At 39.9% G+C, this 19,068-nt stretch overlaps 1 pseudogene; it reads right to left on the bottom strand.

The window, feature by feature from the left end:
* Window positions 1-1,654: 1,654 nt before the first annotated feature.
* Window positions 1,655-11,881, bottom strand: LOC147635815 (uncharacterized; annotated as a pseudogene).
* Window positions 11,882-19,068: the final 7,187 nt, after the last annotated feature.

Below are 19,068 nucleotides of genomic sequence, written 5' to 3'. Positions count from 1 at the left end.
CCAATTGTAGGTTGCATCTTGCTAATCCATGAGATAAGCCCAAATTCAAGAAAAAAGAATAAGTTGTTTTTAATCTCTTGTTAGCAACATCTCTTGGCCAATCTGAGTCATAATATTGTGTCAAGGTGCGATCGTTTTGGGTAGCATGTAGGTAAAACTATAATCCAAAGTCACACTAATGTGCCTCAAAACACACATACCTTCCTTCCAATAACTTTCTCAATTCTTATCAAAAACCTACTCAAAACAATCGTGGACTTAAGGTTAATTTATCTACATTCAGACATATCCATTTCTTTTAAAATTCTTCAATAGTTTCACCAGCATACTTTTCTGTGGAAGGTCCTATCTAATTCTTGCTAGACTTTAATTCCCAAAAAAAAGGCATAAGTTCAAGGTATATCATTTCAAACATATTGCATTATGCTTCCCTTGTCTAGGTAATGCTCTCTTAATGAATTTTAGGAACTGTTAAATCATTTACATGTATGTGACATTCTCCTTCAAAGATGTGCAAACTTGCATTAATACGTATTAAGTACCCAATTTATAAGAAAAAGGGGGTATGAACTAATATCAAAAGTATATCACATAAGAGGGGTTCCATATTGCTCCAACAAGGCTCATAGTAGATAAGGGGTTTTTGATAGATTGTTGCACATACAAGATGTCCCCCCTTACTAAAAATGAAGCCCCTTGAGAAGGGTATGACCAATTTTGACACAATTTAGAGACACTCCATATGCCTCAAATCGATGATCAATTTGTTAATAATCTCTTACCAATAACCAAGATTTAGCTCGTTGCATATGTGAGGGATGAGAGTAAAATCCCCCCCCTCTCTCTCTCTCTCTCACACACACACACACACACACACCAAACCTAAGAAAAGAGCAACACATAATAATAACACCTTAATGCTAGTATCAAAATTTTTGAAGATTTTACTTACCATGTCATCATTTGACATGTCATGTTTGAGTGAGTGAAGGATTTTTATGCTGCAGTAATTTGATCATGGGTATGAAAAAATACTAATGCCCAAGAGTCACAAGTAGTGGCCTTGCTAAAAGCCTCTATAGGTAGATACTCCATAGTTTACATCCTCATTGGGACTGATTTTGGAGCATAAAAACCATAAGGAACATCTACAATGGCCAAAGTGTAAGGATGTGCATTGTGACAAAAGTGCCCATGTCTTCAACTTTGCCTTCATGAATACACCAATGAGTTAGAGACTCCTCTACATTATCAAGAATGAAAAGTGTGAGACCAAGAGTGATTTCAATGCTTTGGGGTTATTGTCTCCTCCTCCTCTCTAGTAGACGACAACAGGAAAGAAATTGCTCAAAGTTGAGGGATTTGCTTGATGGCAACCCATGGATCTTTGTTCTAAAAAAACTAAGAAAGATGTGAGAGGTGAAAAGAAAATGTTTTATCAAACAAAGTTGAAAGCAAGATGAACAACTCACCTTGTTACCAAATAACAACATCTAATTCTCCAACACTTGGGGTTTGCTTGAGTCTGAATGGTAGAGCACTACCTCATCTCCCAATTAGAGAAATTCAACTTTTTGAATCATTATTCTTTGCATGTGAAGCATGTTTTTTTCCTAATGAAACAAGTAAAAATTCAAAAAACAAAAGAGATAATTTAACAAACAAACCTTTTAAATTCTTCTCCCATTTTCTCTAGAGAGATGCTTCCACATTTCACACATGAGAGAACTGCAATGATCAGTGATTTCACAAATTCCTTTCCAAAATGTCTCCATACTATTATCTTCATTTCTTCAGGAATGGGCTTTGGTGCTTCATCACTTGAGGAAACTTTGCCTTTAGAAGCTACAGGTGACTTGTTGAACTTTTGACCATTTAACTTTCCCTGCTCATGTAACTTAAAAATATCTTCTTGTAGATCTCGAATTTTGCAATCACGAAAGGCAAGTTGAAAATAGTTATCATATTGTTTCACATTGGGCTTATTTCTTGCTCCATGACCACCTTCTTTTTTAGTTCAAGACCCAAATTTTCACAAAGTGTGGCTCAAAACTTGTCATCAATTTTCTCACCATGCTTTAAGGAATCAATCCACTCATTATGAAAGAACCTTATCTTTTGAATGAAAGTCATTTCCATTTGAAAGTTTGAGTCAATATTATGGTCAAGGGAAAGTACCTTTGTCTCCTCATTTATTGAACCAGCATACACCCAAAATATTACCATTTTATAAGTGTCAACATGATCATATTCGGCAGCAAACTCTTGGTTGGCAAGTAAAGAATGAGTGCCCCCAAGAACCTAATATCTATAAGACTCAGCATTTGCCTTCACCCAAGATTCCTTATTAGGACACTGTTGTCTATCCACTAAAACAAGAAAGGGTAACGCAATGGAATTCGGCTTGTTTTTAATTTTATACTTTAGATTATGAACATGATGTTAAACAACAGCACAAATCTCTATTAGGCAAAATTTGGACTAAAAAAGGGACCCTCTAGTCAGTTTTTTTCTTAGAAAATGGGAAGATGGTTATTTTTTTGCAAATCAAACCAAAATTTGATAGAGATTATAGATTGAGAATCTACTCTTTGAGATCTTTCCAATGATATATAGCACGATGGAAAATTTTGCATATTCAAGAAGTTCCAAATTGGTGATGATGTAACTTGCCACATCATCACCAATTTGGGAACTTCTTGAATATGCAAAATTGCCCATGATGATATCACATGCCATGTCATCACCAGTTTGGGAACTTCTTGAATATGCAAAATTGCCCATCATGCTATATATCATTGGAAAGATCTCAAAGATTTTATGTAAAAAAACAGTTTTTTAATTGAAAAAAATCTTGAAAAAAAGCTTGAAAAAAGAGAAAATATGAGATTTGAGAAAAAAAATATTCTCTGAAATTTTCCATTTTTTTTCTCTTGGAGCCTTTTGGCTTTCCGCTTTCCTGGGAAACCTATTGACTTTCTAAATTTCAGGGATCTTTTGACCTTTCAAATTCCGAAAACTTTTGACCTTTCATATTCCAATTTTTTTTTTGTCTTTTCATTTTCTCCAAGCTCTTGGCTTTCCGTATTTCGAGAAGACCATTGGGATTCCAAATTTTTTGGACCATTCGTATTCTAATGCGTTCGGGGTAAATTTAAAATTTAAAAAAATTCTAAGAAATTAGTGAAAAATTAGAGAAAGGTTATTTTAAATTTTTGAAAAATGTGGGGTTGGTGATTGGCATGTGGCGTGTCCCTTCAGGTGCCCGTGACCATTTAAATTCCTTTAAAAATCTATTTTTTACCCAAAAAATTAGGAAATCCATTAAAATTATAAATTTTCATTGGATTTGAGAATTGTTGGGCGAAATTGGAAATTTCGTGAATGATGGGATTCTCAGAAGAAATTAAGAATATTATAGAAATTATTTTTAAAAATCCTAGAAATTGGTATTTTTAAACTATCAATGATATTTTGGCAAATCTAATTGCTAAAAAATTTCTAGAAAATATAGCTTGGAATGCTATAAGGTAGGTTTGATTGAATTCAAAATTAGCGTATTTTGAAGCCCTAGAAAATTAGGAAAAAATAAAAAAAATTCATGATAATTTTTTTTTCTCGAGAATTTAATGTTTTCGAGGGTTATTTAGTGTTGAAGTACGTTTTCACGTGTTGACATTAGATAGATGCGGGTTATTTGCATATTATTATACGATTGTACCTCATATTAGTAGTTATTTATGTTTGAATTAATTCTAAACGATGTTTTCATGATTTTTTTACCATTGTTTAGCCATTCTTTTTGGACATGTTCCTTAGTTTCTTCAATGATGGCTAGAATCTGTGTTCCAAGAGTGTCTTGCCTTCGACACTTGTCCATGATAATTTAATTTGCACTTTTGTAAGGGTGGTCTATGTTTAATTTCATAAGCCTAAGACAAATTCTATCATGGGTTAGTTGATCTAGTTGTTTTGGTGAATTTTATTAGATGGTTTCCAAATTTTATTTGGACTCATTAGGTTCTGGTCTTTTTTAATGAGTGCTACACATGTGTTTCACTTTCTTACTTTGGAGTTTTGCTTGAACAACACCACATTCATTTACTCGAGAGATTGATGAGTTGGCCACCAATTTTAATGCTTCTTTTGGCATGATTAAGACCATTAGATGGCATGCATTGATTTTTATGATCAACTATGGTTTTCATGGATTTGAGGTGCTTCTATGCTTTTATCCAGGGTTTTAATAGGATCTTTTGATCTTTTGGATAATATCATGTGCTTTGAAGGTAGCATTTGCCTTCGTTTTTTGCACATAATTTTGGAGTATGTTCCTTGTACTCTTGTACATATTCCAACTTAGATACCTAGTTGCTTATGTATCTAGGTGAATTGTTATTTTTATATCCCAACTTTATTGTGCTTATTGGGTAGTTATCATTAGAAAGGTGCCAATAATTCAAATTATTTTCTAATGATGTACTTGGAAAGAGTTATTCCTGGATGTGGTCTCAAGTATATAGAGACGGGAGTGAAAGTTTGGGATAAGGTAATCTCATTCCTATTATTATGCAAGATTTTATTCATATTTCTTAGATGGCATACCAGGGAGTTCCAAATTGGTAAGGAATGTATGGGTGGTATGGTGGGACGCTAGCAATTCCTCACCATGTATTATCTTATCAGATAATTTGGGCTCAAGATTGTTGCTTTACTAACATTACTTGGCATGTTGACCCCAACATTCAAAGACAATCTCATTTTTCTAAATTCACTTAAAGTTGTAGTGTAGGCATTCTCTAGATAAACTTCTTTTATCTATAGCTTGCATGTTTTGATGAGTGTAATCTCATCGGCATTTTCACTTGTTGAAATCTCTTTCTTTAGAGTTCAACGAGTTTATCTTCTTGTTGTGTTTAGATTAAGGAATTTTGGATTCTTCCTTTGCTGGCATTTCTTTCTCTAGTTCCTTCATTTAGGTGATTTATATAGTCCACCTGATGGTTTACAGATGTACATATGTGATTCATCAAGACGTTGATGACTCCCTATGCTGATATGGGTAACTCGAGATGCCGCTAATTTCCTATATAGATGTGGGTATGTCGGGCCTCCGATGGATCCCTGGTTCCTGTCGTTAATGCCATGTCTTCCTACTTTATTCCAAATGGTTTACAACGAGGAAACTACTTTGAGTATGAATTCTTCTAATCATCCACAGTCTGATGGGTAAAGAGAGCATGTGAATCAGATTGTAGAGGATATGCTTCGTGCGTATGTCTCTGGAAAACCATAAAATTGGGAAAAGTATCTTCCAATGATGGAATTTGCCTATAACAATTCTAAATATACGGCTATTGGTTTTAGTCCGTTCATACTTATGTATGGGTATCAACCCAGGGCACCTATTGATGTCAGTCTTAAGGACATTGAGCTTGATGTATCGAGGGATTTCTTACGTGATATGTAGGAAATGCTGATCAAAGCTCGTGATTCTATTAGGAGTGCTTAGGATAGGGCACGGTTTAATGCTGATAGAGGATGCTCACCTCAGCCTTTTGAATCAAGAGCGTTGGTTTATTTAAAAGTTCCTAAAGACTCTCAGACTTTGTCAATAGAAAAATGCTCAAAATTATCTCCTAGATATTGTGGTCCATTTCGAGTTATACGTCGGATTGTCCCATGATTGCGTATGACTAAAATTGCCTCCACATGTTAGAGTCCATCTAGTCTTTCATGTCAGTAGATTGAAAGAGAAACTGGGAGGTGACAATAACATAGTTACTCCTCAAGAACTCGTTGGAAGTTGAAGATTTATTCTATGTTCCACATGAACCTGAAAAGGTACTTGAATTCAGGGAAAGGAAACTTCGTAGTCAACTAATCCCTAAGGTTAAAATTAGGTGGAAAGATAGGGAAATAGAGGACTCGACTTGGGAGTCGGTTGAGAATGTTTAGCGCAAATTTGTTTCTTTTCATTGCAAGAGTGCAATGTTTTAAGAGAGGGAAAGTATATTATATGCACATTATAGGTGCATATACTAGAAGGCTAACCCACATCATTAGGCTTCTGAGCATGGGAGCATGGGAATAATCTCTAGTGGAGCATGGGTTAGGGCTAACCTTAAGGGTTGAGGTTAGGGTTAGGCATCCAATGTTCACACATGGGAAATGGAGAGTCAAGAATCACTTGAGGGCCCTCCTATATAATAGGGACATGGGGCACACTCAAGGGAGGCTAGGTTATGTTATGTTCTCTTATATAGAGGATTGTATCTACTCACCTACCATTTCACACTAGAGCTATATGCTGCTGGAATGAAGTCACATCTCTTGATGGTATGGGACATCAAGGTTAAGGTATGAGGTACTTCATTGTAATTCATGTGTGTACTTCACATCTCTTGATGGTATGAAGTCACATCTCTTGATGGTATGGGACATCAAGGTTAAGGTATGAGGTACTTCATTGTAATTCATGTGTGCATTCCTTGGGCGGCTCAGGGGTGGTTAGGTGGATGAGTTTATGCCTGGTTTATGCATGTTTATGCATGATAATTATCTAGAGAGATCTTAGGGTTTTAACAAGTAGTTTCTCAATCAAATTGGCAAAGAAAAGTGCATTGGAACTTCCAAAGATTTGCACCTTGTTAGAGGATGCATATGTTCTTAAGCCCTCCATCAAAATCATGGAAGAAACATATGATTTTAGATGCTTTCCAACTAGTGAGGCCACTAACATGCCATCATTTTCGTATCTCAATGATCATATTAATTTAGAACCAATGAAGGGGAGGAACATACTCTCATGTGGTCCAAACTTTTAAGATTGGTTGCCAGTAGCACAAAGGGTTTGAAGTTCTTACTATTTGTTCCTTGTCATGAAATTAAATGAGAAAAGTACATGCTACTATCTAGAATGAGCGAGACACAAAAAACTGAGAAAGAAAATCACTATGTTGATTTTCTGCAATGCTTGAACGAGATCAAGGAGACATTACATGCTGCACATGTGTATTTTCCAGTGAGCTCTCTAGAATGGTGGGAGATTTTTTTGGAAAGCAGGAGAAGCTGGTTGAATAGTTCAAGGATGACATATTTCAGGTACAACGAGTGGCCTTAGTAAAAGGAGTGACAATGTTATCGCTTTGCTGGTGTCAGCGATGTGAAAATTTTAGCACAGTTAGTATCTCTTGTTCATGGAGAACCAAGGGAAATGTATGTTGGTCCCAAGAAGAGAACAAAGAATCGACAACAAGAAAAAGAAATGTGCAAAGGAAATGGGTATATGCATGAATAGGTGGTACACTAGCTACCAGATTTCAGGGTTGGGAGCTAGGAGGTAGCTTAGTTTGGTAGCCATAGGAATGTTGGGAATTTTAAAAGACTTCAATAAGTTTTTTAATTTATTTAATTCAGGGTGCGGCAAAATCAAAGGAGTGGGGGCACTACCTTTGCATGTCTCGCAACCATCATGAGGAGTGCCCGTCGGTTGCAGCAGCAGAGCAGGGGCCCTCGTCTATGGGGGGAAGCTTGCCAGCGTGGAAATTTGAGAAGTGCCCGTCTCGGTTGCAGTAGCAAGGGCCCTCGTTTGGGGGGGAAGCTTGCCAACATGGAAATGCTAGAAGCTTGAGAGCAACAAGAAAGTAGCTGAGAGGGAGGTTAGACACCAAGACACACAGGGGAAATGCTGCAAGCAGAACTTCCTCTCCCACTTCTTCTCCTGCTCCCTCAGGCTTTGAATCTTCTCCAGAGCCATCCCCAGCCAGGAAATCTCGCAGGGTGCTAGCTTCCTCCTCTCCTTCCTGAGCTTCTGCTGCAGCAAAGGCCAAAGGAGCTATAAGAAAGGGGCATTATCCTCTTACACCCAAATCACCTACTACACCAAGCAAGAAGTTCAACATGCAGCTGGGCTCAGATGCCACTCCAAGCACAGAGGTGAGCATCTTTACACATGTTGTTGTGCAGCCAATTTTTGTTCAGGTGCATGGCTTGTGTGAATTTTTCTAGAGGTGTGTTGCACATGCATGCTAGGGTATTACCATGTTGTTCCAGGGGGTAATGGAGTGAGTGTGCTCACAATGTCATCCATGAAACAATGTCCCTATTGAATACCTTACAAAATAATTTTTTTGCTTCAATGATGACTCCTCACTTGTCGTGTATTGTAATAAGTGTGTTGCATACCAAAACATCCCTTGAAAAATTCAATTTGTGGGCAATAGTGCTTTATTGAGTTTTAGTGACACTACATTGCATATTGTATGCTGACAACACACTGGAGAACACATTTTCTACACCTTTGATACTCCCACACTTTCTATACATGCGCACAAAGCATTGTTAACATAAGGGCCCCTAAGCAAAAGCCTGCTAGTTAAGCTGTGGCATGCAAAGAGCTTCCAATTTATAGAGATCTTGAATTGGTTGATTCTTCTCCTCCTTTATTTAGCAAGAACACCACATGCTTGAGGAGAAAATACAAACATTAGATGGTCTAACGTTGCTTCTTCTCTATGCATTTGCCTAAATGATTGCATTTCCTTGCTTGCTAGGCCTTTATCAACATATGCCCCAAGCGTAGCATTTCATACTATAGCCTTGTGTTTGAGGTGTGTTGCACATGCATGTTAGGGTATTACCATGCTGTTCCAAGGGGTAATGGAGTGAGTGTGCTCACAATGTCATCCATGAAACAATGTCCCTATTGAATATCTCACAAAACAAATTTTTTGCTTCAATGATGACTCCTCACTTGTTGTGTATTGTAATAAGTGTGTTGCATACCAAAACATCCCTTGAAAAATTCAAGTTGTGGGCAATAGTGCTTTATTGAGTTTTAGTGACACTACATTGCATATTGCATATGCTGACAACACACTGGAGAACACATTTTCTACACCTTTGATACTCCCACACTTTCTATACATGCGCACAAGCATTGTTAACATAAGCATACTTGTAGCCTCATGCATATATATGGAAGGTGCATGTCCAAAGCAAGCAGATCATACATGAAAATATGTTAGTATAAATGTGTTGGACTGATTCTGGTTGTGCTATGGAATGTTGCAGGGCAAATCGCGTTGGTACCCTCCATATGTCCAGTTTGAAAGAAAGTCAGTTTTCTGTATGACCAAAGCCCAAGCACATGTAGTCTATGGTCTTTCAAATTCTAGAGTGGATGCGCGAACATTGGGTGAGGTTAATTTTATAGATGCAGATTGGCTATCATGTTTTGATGAGGTGCCAAGAAGGGGCAGTAAAGTAAAATGTAGGACTTTGAAGCTAGAGTTGTGGCCCAGGTTCTACACCCTTTTTACTTCAATATATCAGGGATCTCCCGGCAACTATGGGATGGAGGTGACCAAGGCATTTACAAGAGGTTTTTTGCATGAGTGTACAAAAAGGGCCAGTCAATTGGGCTTTATTTTCTGAGAGCACGTAGCAGCTATGGATGTAAAGAAGCTACAAGCAAAGAAGCACCGATGGTCTATTTTCCATGCTTCCTCTGCACCGCATACCTCAAGGTTTGAACAGGTGAAGCCTCTTGAGCAATCGGAGACAATACAAAATATGCATGTGGAGTCAGAGGCAATTGCTGTGTTGGACGGAATAATTGAGGTGCTTGAAAGGAAATATGCTCATGCCCTATCAGAGCTCAATGAAGCTACGAGAAAAGTTGACAAGTACAAAGAGGATATGCATCGAGATGAAGGGGCATAGCTCTTGGTTAGTAGTTTAAAAAGACAGTTGGAAGATGCACAATCTGAGTTGCAAAAGGTTGAAAATGCGTCAGACCCAGCAGATGCTGGGAAGTTACAGGAGTTGAGGATGAAAGTGGACAGATTGTCGCTGAGACCATCCAAACTATGGATGGAGTTGTTATGGGTACTGTTCCTGCTAGTGCGGGCTGTGAAAGTCAAGAGTTTCTAGAAAATGCAAAACAAATAGAGATGCATGTGCGTGCTTAGGTGGATTTTGTGAGAGAAAGACATGCAGGCAAGAAGGAACAAAGTGTTCCTATCCTTGCCAACACCTAAATTACCACATGCAGATCTGGGCTTATCAGCAGATGCGCACAATATTTGTTCTGCTTGTGGATTGGTCGTGTATGATGCAGATGGTCTTTGCATGTTTATACTTCCTTGTGGTCATGCTTATCATATTTATTATTTTGCTCACCTTGCTACAAGCAAAGAGATTTGCATGGCTATGGGATGCATGCAAATGATCTCGCATGCTACAAGGTCTTTGGCGATGCTTGGCCACATTGATGCCCCCGGTTATGCAAGGGAGTCACGAAGCACAGTACCCTCCATGCTTCCAAACACTGCTGCCAAATCGTGCTTTTCCCACGGTACGTACCATACCGTTATGCTCTCTAACCCTTGTCTTCATTACTGGTTTTTTTTGTGTACCTTTTTGTAAGGTGGGCGAGGGTAAGATGCATGTGGATAAATGATACCACCTAGAGTTATCATCTGTATAGCATGGCAGCTGATTCTGGTAGCAAGGTAGCTATCTTATGCTGCTTGGGAGCTACATTGATGGGTTGGTAGCTAGATTGCGATCCTAGAAGCTACCACAAATAAGAGTACATGTACAGGTCTATTCCTTTGGTGATTGTAACTGCTTATTTGGTAGTTGTGAGTGCCTACCTAGACTGGTAGATACCAGTGTGGCTGGTAGCTTTTACTTTGAAGACTGGTATTAACCCTTGGAAACCTGATAGCTACCTGTTAGCTAGCTTTGAAGCATGTCAACCACCTTTAAGAGCCTAATAGCTACCCTGGGAAGCTTGGTATTTTCTTGCTACCTACCCTTGAAGCTTGTCAGCTATCCTTAATAGCCTGAGAGCTACCCCATTGAAGCCTGGTAGGTACCTGGTATCTACCCTTAAAATCCTGGTAGCTACCAAGACTTTGCTGCCAGTAGCTACTAAGCTAAGGCTACAAGATTTGAATGAAAGCATGGAAACTACCAAGTAGAGCCAACGAAGCTACTACCGCAATGGATTTCTTTTATGCCCACGGCCCTGCACATGCTGCTGAAAGCTGGCACGGCCTCGACGATAATGTTGGAGGAGACAACGTCTAGGGTACTCTGCCACCACCACCCCCACATGCCTCTTCTCCCCCACACCTCCCCCACCACCACCCAGCTCATCTTCCACCCCTACCACAGCCAATCCCCTACTAGCAGCCAATCCCCACCATCACTAGCCTCATCTAGCACCTCCACCCTCCCACTTTCCCATGTACAACCCTCTTCTCCCCCCATCACCTCCTTTCTTATCCCTTCAGTTAGGAATGCACACTGCATTCCGTGATCTCCCCTCCACTTCTGCTAAACCCCTACCCATCCTTAATGCTAGCCTCACCACGAACAACCCCTCCACCCCTGTACCAACTCAACAACCCTCCACCGAGAACCTTGAAGAAGGGGAGATCCCGCCGCCGCCACCATTGGAGCGTGAGGAGGTCGACCCTCAACCTTGGGGGGGAGGGGGTCACTCATAAATATGTAAGCGTAGCACGTGGGTTCAACAGAAGGGGTTTTTAAGTCTCTTTTTTACACATTTTTTTACATACATAGGGGTACCATTTAAAATAGGGATATTTACAGATTGAATAGAAAAAAGGTGTGTTTTATTATGAAAAATTTATAGATAAGGGGTGTTTAAAATAGAGCTTAAACGCACGTGATATAGAGAGTTTACATATAGTGAACCCCCTGAGTGCTTAACCCATTCAATTGGTGTGATCCCCTTGATCGCATGGAGTTTAAGCAGGCCATCACCATCCTGCTCGATCGACAACTTTGAGAATAGCCACTCACCTGCCTCACGGATTGCTGAACATCTATGTCCTACGGCCATACCTCGACGTAAAGCATCATCAATGGCAGTGCGACCACCCCCCAAGGACATGAGGTGGATACTACGGGCCACTTGTTACTTCTCACCCCCCCATAACGTTCGAGCTCATGGGCAATCAGCCGGCTTGGAGGTGACCCTTCCTCACCAAACCTTACATCTACGAGACGTAATGTAGCGCGCCTCGCACATTCGGGATCAGCCCCGACTACCTCCCAATTTGCCGGCGGGCATGGAATGTCTTCATGAAGAGCAGAAGAAAACCCCCAAACTCAAGTTCAACTTTTAGTGGTTTGCTCCCCCGTCAACCTAGCATCCTTGTGTAAATCCCATTTGGATTAACACCATGATCCTCAATTGAGGACATTAATAAAAGTCATGTAAAGGCACTATAAAGGTTGTACATTATGAGACATTGGCAATCCAAGGCCTAGTCAGTAAGTTTTGGTTGCCCAAGTGTGAATAAGGGCCAAGTCTCTCATAATGAAAGGACACAATCCTCTTTGTGCTATTGAGAGCTCTTCCCTTGTACTTGTGAGAGAGTGAGGAGTGAGAGCATTCTAGCATTGTACCTCTTTCATGCTTGTGTGTTTATGCTTGTATGAGAGAGTGAGAGAGAGTGTAATTGGCCTATGTGATGGTGTGAGCAACTCCACAGTGACACTGTGGAGGTGGAGTTTGGAGCATACATGCAAGCGTGGAGGCTTCAAGAGACATGAGCTCGAAGCATTGGTAAGTACCCCACGACGGTTGTGTTTCATTGCTCATCCATTAGGTGAATGTGTAGAGTTTCCTCTTGGAGGTGTCATCAAGCATAACATTTTTGGTGCTGCTTCTGTCGGGGGGGAAACACCTTTGTTTCTTCCATACTCTTTGAGTTTCAGCTCCCATTGTATAGTATTCATTGTTGCCTTTGCATTTTTATAATGCATTGTATGGAAAATGGAAGGATAAGGTGTGTGTAGTTGAGAAAAAAAATTATAGTTTTGACGCTGTGAATGTTGTGGAATGTAGTTTAGGAAAGGATTCATTGGTTACTCTCGATAAGTTTGATGTTAGCACCACAAAAAACACCAATGTGAAGAAGCAAGTTGTGTGTTGTTTTCTTATTTTTTAAAAAATTCAAAAAAAAAAACCAAAAACATAAGGGACCATTGATTGAGCCAAGAACTTGCATGTCATTCCCTAGCATTGGCACAATCTAATTTTCATCAATTGGATAAGTATTATGCACCCAAGACTACAAATTACCGACGTGGAAAATTTCACATGAAAGTGTAGGAAGTTGTTCACAACATGAACCATTTTCCTGCGATTTCACGCCCTGCAAGTCGCTCACAAAATCAACGCAGAGATTTGCACCAAAAATCACGGGATTACATTCCAAAATTAGAAACCATTATCATGACACCTCGACATGATTCAGTCCGCCAAAAATTAGATCATGTGAAAGTGCAGTAGACTTTCACAATGTGAACCATTTTCGAAATAGTTCACGACGTGAAACACTTTGTTTCACGACGTAAACTCAATCCTGCTGTTTCACGAGAAGACTAAAACCAACGAATTGACAAAACTAAGGCTGTGATGAGGGTCAGATAAAGAAGGAATTTAATCTTAAGCAGAAAAATTGGATCACATGAAAGTGCAGTAGACTTTCACGTCGTGAACCATTTTCGAAGTAGTTCACGACGTGAAACACTTTTTGTTTCACAACATGAACCATTTGTTCTGCAATTTCACGACGTGAACCATTTTTTCTTCACTCACGACGTGAACTAAGTCTTGCTATTTCACAACGTGAAATATTCTTTGCTAATTCACGCCTCCTGAACAGAGTGATAGAACCAGGAATTGAATCAGTTTGGGTTGGATACTATCTTATCAAATCATACATACATGCACTTAAGATCTGGAAAACTCATCAGAGGAGGTGATCTTACGCCTGAAACGATAGTGCATCAAATCATCCAGGAACTTCCTATTAAAGAAGTGTGGGATCAAGATAGTCCGCAACAACAAGCACACACTTGAGTGTCTTGAGAAACCTCACCACCGTAGACACCAGTAGTGAGGAATCCATGGAAGAAGGGATGAGATACATTGGGTTTGGGGAAGGTGACAAACCACACTCTCCAACCAAGTCCAGCGGGATCATTGTTATAGCCCGGGGATTTTTTGGTCTCCAAACCAGATGATGAAGAAGCGCAATCTACGGGCATGGGTCCGTCACTCGGTCCAAGACAAGAAGGGCCATTCTAGATGTAGGCTGTCAAATGTTGAAATTTGAGCATAATGATGAGCTATGGTGGATCAAACACTAGAATCAACATCATTAACAAAGTGATTAGCAAATAATTAATACGTAATTAGGGGGTAATTAGCAAATAGATTAATGTAGGCATGGATACTCAAAAACCAGCAAATTCTCATTAGGGCTATGCCTCAATTTATAGAGTTTTTATCAAGCATCAAATCCCATTGATTTTTCCATGATTCACTCCCAGAATATCTCCACCTCTTGCCTGATTCTCTCCACCTCTTCTCTTTTCCCTGAATATCTCCCAGAATAACTCCACACTCCTAAATTCTCTCATGCTACCCTTTATTCTCTCCCAGTAGATTCTTCTCACCTTTTCACAGGTTCTTTCACAATTACAACTCCTCTTTTACAGCCTCTAACCAAGGGCTTGTTCCTGCACACACCCTATTCACTTGTATATTTCAACACCTCCCCTCAAGTGAATAATCCTAGCACACTTGGACCCTATACCAAGTTTCCCTTTTACTTGATAGCCCGCGACCAGTGCCTCAAGTCCCTAAACTCCATAGTCCTTGACACTCTCTCTCTCAATGTGTCCAAGGCTACTATAAGTGCCTGCAACCTTGACTAAAGTGCTCACACATACATCTACCACGTGGCCTCAAGTCCCTAAACTCCATAGTCCTTGACACACTCTCTCTCAATGTGTCCAAGGCTACTATAAGTGCCTGCAACCTTGACTAAAGTGCTCACACATACATCTACCACGTGGCCTACATCATCGGTGGCTCAGAGGTGGTTTTACTTTGTTGGAGCAGGTTACATTGGGTTGTGGGGTCTCCCTCTCTCTCTCTCTCAGACTCCACTTCCTTTGGAGCCTCCATGAAGTTTGCCGATGTCATTCCTTCTTCGCTGGGTTTGCTGTAGCAGTCTCTTGCCATGTGTCCTGGCTTTCCACATTTGTGGCAAGTGAAGGTCCTCCCTCCTACTCTGCCTCTTCCTCATCCTCGTCCTCGAGAGAATCCTCCTCGGGTGAAGAATGCTTTTTCCTCTCCTGCTGTTAAGTCGAGCCCTTTCTTCTCTTTGCCTCTGCTCTCTTGCTCTAGTAGAGCTGCTTCTATCTCATGTATCTTCAATTCAGGTACATTCTTTAGTGTTGCTACAATGTTTTCATAATCTCCTTTGTCCACACTCTTCAAAAGTACAGCTAATGCTTTATCATCTTCTACCTTTTTGCCAATAGCTGTTGCTTAATGCTTTTATATTTGTTCAAGTGTGTGATTAAAGGTTCACTTTCTTTCATGTCCAATTTGTAGAATTGCATTAACAGATTTATCTTTGAATTTTTTGCTTGTGTACCAAATAATTTATTGAGTTCATCCCATGCATCTTTTGCCCACTGTATCCCTGTGATGTGATGAATGATTTCATCATTTAAACTGAGTGCAATAAGTCCCAATGCTTTTTTATTCTTGCTCTTCCACTCATTTTTCCCTCTCTCTGGGCATTCATCTCTCCCTTCAACTAATCCCCACAGATTTTTCCTCATCAGCAAATACATGGTTTTTGTCTGCCATGTATAAAACTGTTCCCCATTAAATTTGGCTATTTCTTATGCTGAACTCATGGTGATGTGAAGGGGGTCTTACCTCTTGATCCAATTTCAAGATTCAAGGGTAGTGTCTACCCTTTTACAACTCAATCTGGTGTTTAATAAATGATTACAACAATTTTATCAGCATAAAATCACCAGAAATTACACTAAATTAAGGGTAACCAATTTGTACGGGATGGTTGGAGTATCAAACCAACTCCGATTTGCAATCTGAAGCTTTAGGGATCTGTATCAGATACCTAATGGTTAATTTGAACCCTCAATTGCACCAAAATATAGTGATTAGCATTGATTAATCATTGATTAGCAAATTAATGCTCTGTTTTATGTGCAGAAAATAGAGTATGCGGGGAGTCCAGATCTGGTGCCTTCCACTTCAAATGAGCTCAAATGCTTTCAAAGGCATCAATAGCAATGAGTCTAGTAGAGGATTAAGCCAAGAAACATAAGATTTGACCAAATATTGAAAGCTTAATCTTTGTTTTACCAAAGTCACTTGCAGATTTGATGAAGAGCTTGGATCTCACTGTAGACTTGATGAAATTGAATTCTGTCTTCACCAGCTTGTAGAGCATGCTTGAAAACCCCCGGGGCTAAGAGGAATTGAAGCAATTTGATTTGATAAGCACAAGATCTGCAAATCACTCAGAAAAAACAGCGCTAACTTAATCGTCGATTTCTCCTCAACGCTTTCGCGGTTTGCTGCACCGTTTGGATGGGCTTGTAGCCAAGTGTGTTAGCTAGCTATGGTTAGAAGCTTTTGCCCTAATTGTGAGTGTGCAAGCTGAATGGAGTCCTCCAACTAGGGCTGGGGGTGAAGGGGGAAGTGAAAAACTAACTAAAAATTTGATTATTGCTAATTATCTACTAATTCTAATTAATTAACTAATGGGCTCATAAACCTGATGGATTCTAGGCATGGCTTTGATACCATGTTGAAATTTGAGCATAATGATGAGCTATGGTGGATCAAACACTAGAATCAACATCATTAACAAAGTGATTAGTAAATAATTAAGATGTAATTAGGGGGTAATTAGCAAATAGATTAATGTAGGCATGGATACTCAAAAACCAGCAAATTCTCATTAGGGCTATGCCTCAATTTATAGAGTTTACATCAAGCATCAAAGCCCATTGATTTCTCCATGATTCACTCCCAGAATATCTCCACCTCTTGCCTGATTCTCTCCACCTCTTCTCTTTTCCCTGAATATCTCCCAGAATAACTCCACACTCCTAAATTCTCTCATGCTACCCTTTATTCTCTCCCAATAGATTCTTCTCACCTTTTCACAGGTTCTTTCACAATTACATCTCCTCTTTTACAGCCTCTAACCAAGGGCTTGTTCCCGCACACACCCTATTCACTTGTATATTTCAACATCAAATACTGGCACCCCTCGAACTAGATGAGATATGGAAAGTGTAGTTAGGAACGGGTCAAATATTCTTTCCCACCACCGAGGAAATGGAATTGGACTTCCAACGAAGTAAGATGGAACAACAACTCCGAGAATTGAGCTTAAGGAAACAAGATCTTGATACTCGTAGGATGAGAGCTGAGAGAAAGGAGACAGATAATGTTAACCATCTCCAATCACAAGGAAAGGAATCTGAAATCGCTATAGGTAGAGGCGATGGGCATATTCCAAACCTAGAACCCATCAATGAGGAATCCATAATGGTGGAAGGGGTTATAACCAGAGAAGAATAGGGTAACATAGCCAACTTGGCTATAGAAGTTGAGGACCGGCTCTATACCAAGAGGGACATAGAGCTAATGAGATCAATCACCCTACATTCTAACAAGATAAGGAGCTCTTAATTACACAAAGATTCACAGAGGCTACTATTGGGGAATCCCACCAGGATACCACAACCGGAAAAGTCCAGGAACCTAAGATACCAAGAAGAGCCAATATGGGTAGGGGAGGAGGTCTAGGAAGGGGGGATCAATTCCCCAGAGACCTAGAAATGATCCAGCCATGGACCTTAATGGATCCACAAGGACAGACTTGTTAAATATTACAGTTGAGATGGGTAGGGGGATAGTCAGGGAGTTAGGTTCTACTCTAGAACCTCGACCTTCCCAGATGAAACCCCATATCATCTCAAAGCTTGTCCAAAATTTCTATGGGGATGGAGATCCTATCTAGCATGTAGAGATTTTTGAATCTACATGTGAAACCTATGGACTAGTCAGTTATGTGACCATGATACATGCCTTTTCACTGACCTTAGAAGGAAAAGCTCATCAGTGGTTCAAAACCCTTAAGCCTAAGGACAAGGTTAACTTCACCAGGTTAAAAAATGTTTTTGTGCTTTTGCACGTAGTGGTGATGACAAGTGGAGCCCTCTCGCCCAACAGCATAACATCAACAAACAGAAGGAAGATGAGTTTATGAGAGACTATGTTTCTTGCCTGAAACACTTGAATTCAAGATGCAAAATTCGAGAAAGATTGACAAATGATCAATTGTTACCTTGTTTCAGAAGAGGGGTTAGAGACCATAAAATGCATGATTACTTGGTACTAGCCCGGCTAGCTACCCTTGATGCATGCTGCAAATAGGCAATCGAATACGAAGATAACATGTTATAATTGCCACAACCTGAGGATGTTAGAACATCGGCAGCAAACTACGACTTCGCGTGTCTCGAGTCATCAAGAAATTGGAACTCAAAGTAAACAAGTTGGACATATGATTGTGGATGAGCTCAGCAATCCCATATTGGAGAAATTAAAGATAAGGGAAGGAAGAGAGATGTCGGGCCATAGGCATAGTCACCTTTACCCCCTGCAGGGAACTAGTGTGGTGCTCCATGTGTGTAGACTAAACCATACCACCACTGAATGTCCGCAGTGAAGGGCAAGACCATTACTGTATTGTGCACATTGTGTAAAATTGGGCAATCATGACACATCATTGTGTAGATTTCCAAGGTTTCAAAATATAGCACAACTATAACCAAATAAAGCCCCATTGGCTTTGCCGGCACCACTTGTGCAAACCACTGCCACTGTTGTACAACCCAATCCTTCACCCTTGCCACCACTAGTTCTACCGCCCACAACCACCACAGGCCAAGGTCAATCAAGTAGTGATTGAAGAGCCATCAGAAGATATTGAAGTGGCATGGGAACTAGAATTTAGTGGGGAATACTATGAGGATATGGGTGATGTCACGCTAGAGTATTATGTCCTATAGAATAACAAGCCAGTACCTATGTTTTAAACCATGGTACAGTGGAAGGGCAAGCAAATCAACTCAAATCTAAGAAGAGGACATTTACAATGCTATGGCTGT

This window comes from Cibotium barometz, chromosome 8 (assembly GCF_041138505.1).
Source record: "Cibotium barometz isolate CiBa-2024 chromosome 8, ASM4113850v1, whole genome shotgun sequence".
In the NCBI taxonomy this organism is placed as follows: domain Eukaryota; kingdom Viridiplantae; phylum Streptophyta; class Polypodiopsida; order Cyatheales; family Cibotiaceae; genus Cibotium; species Cibotium barometz.
The sequence above is the reverse complement of the archived record's forward strand: the minus strand, read 5'-3'. Positions and strand labels throughout refer to the sequence as shown.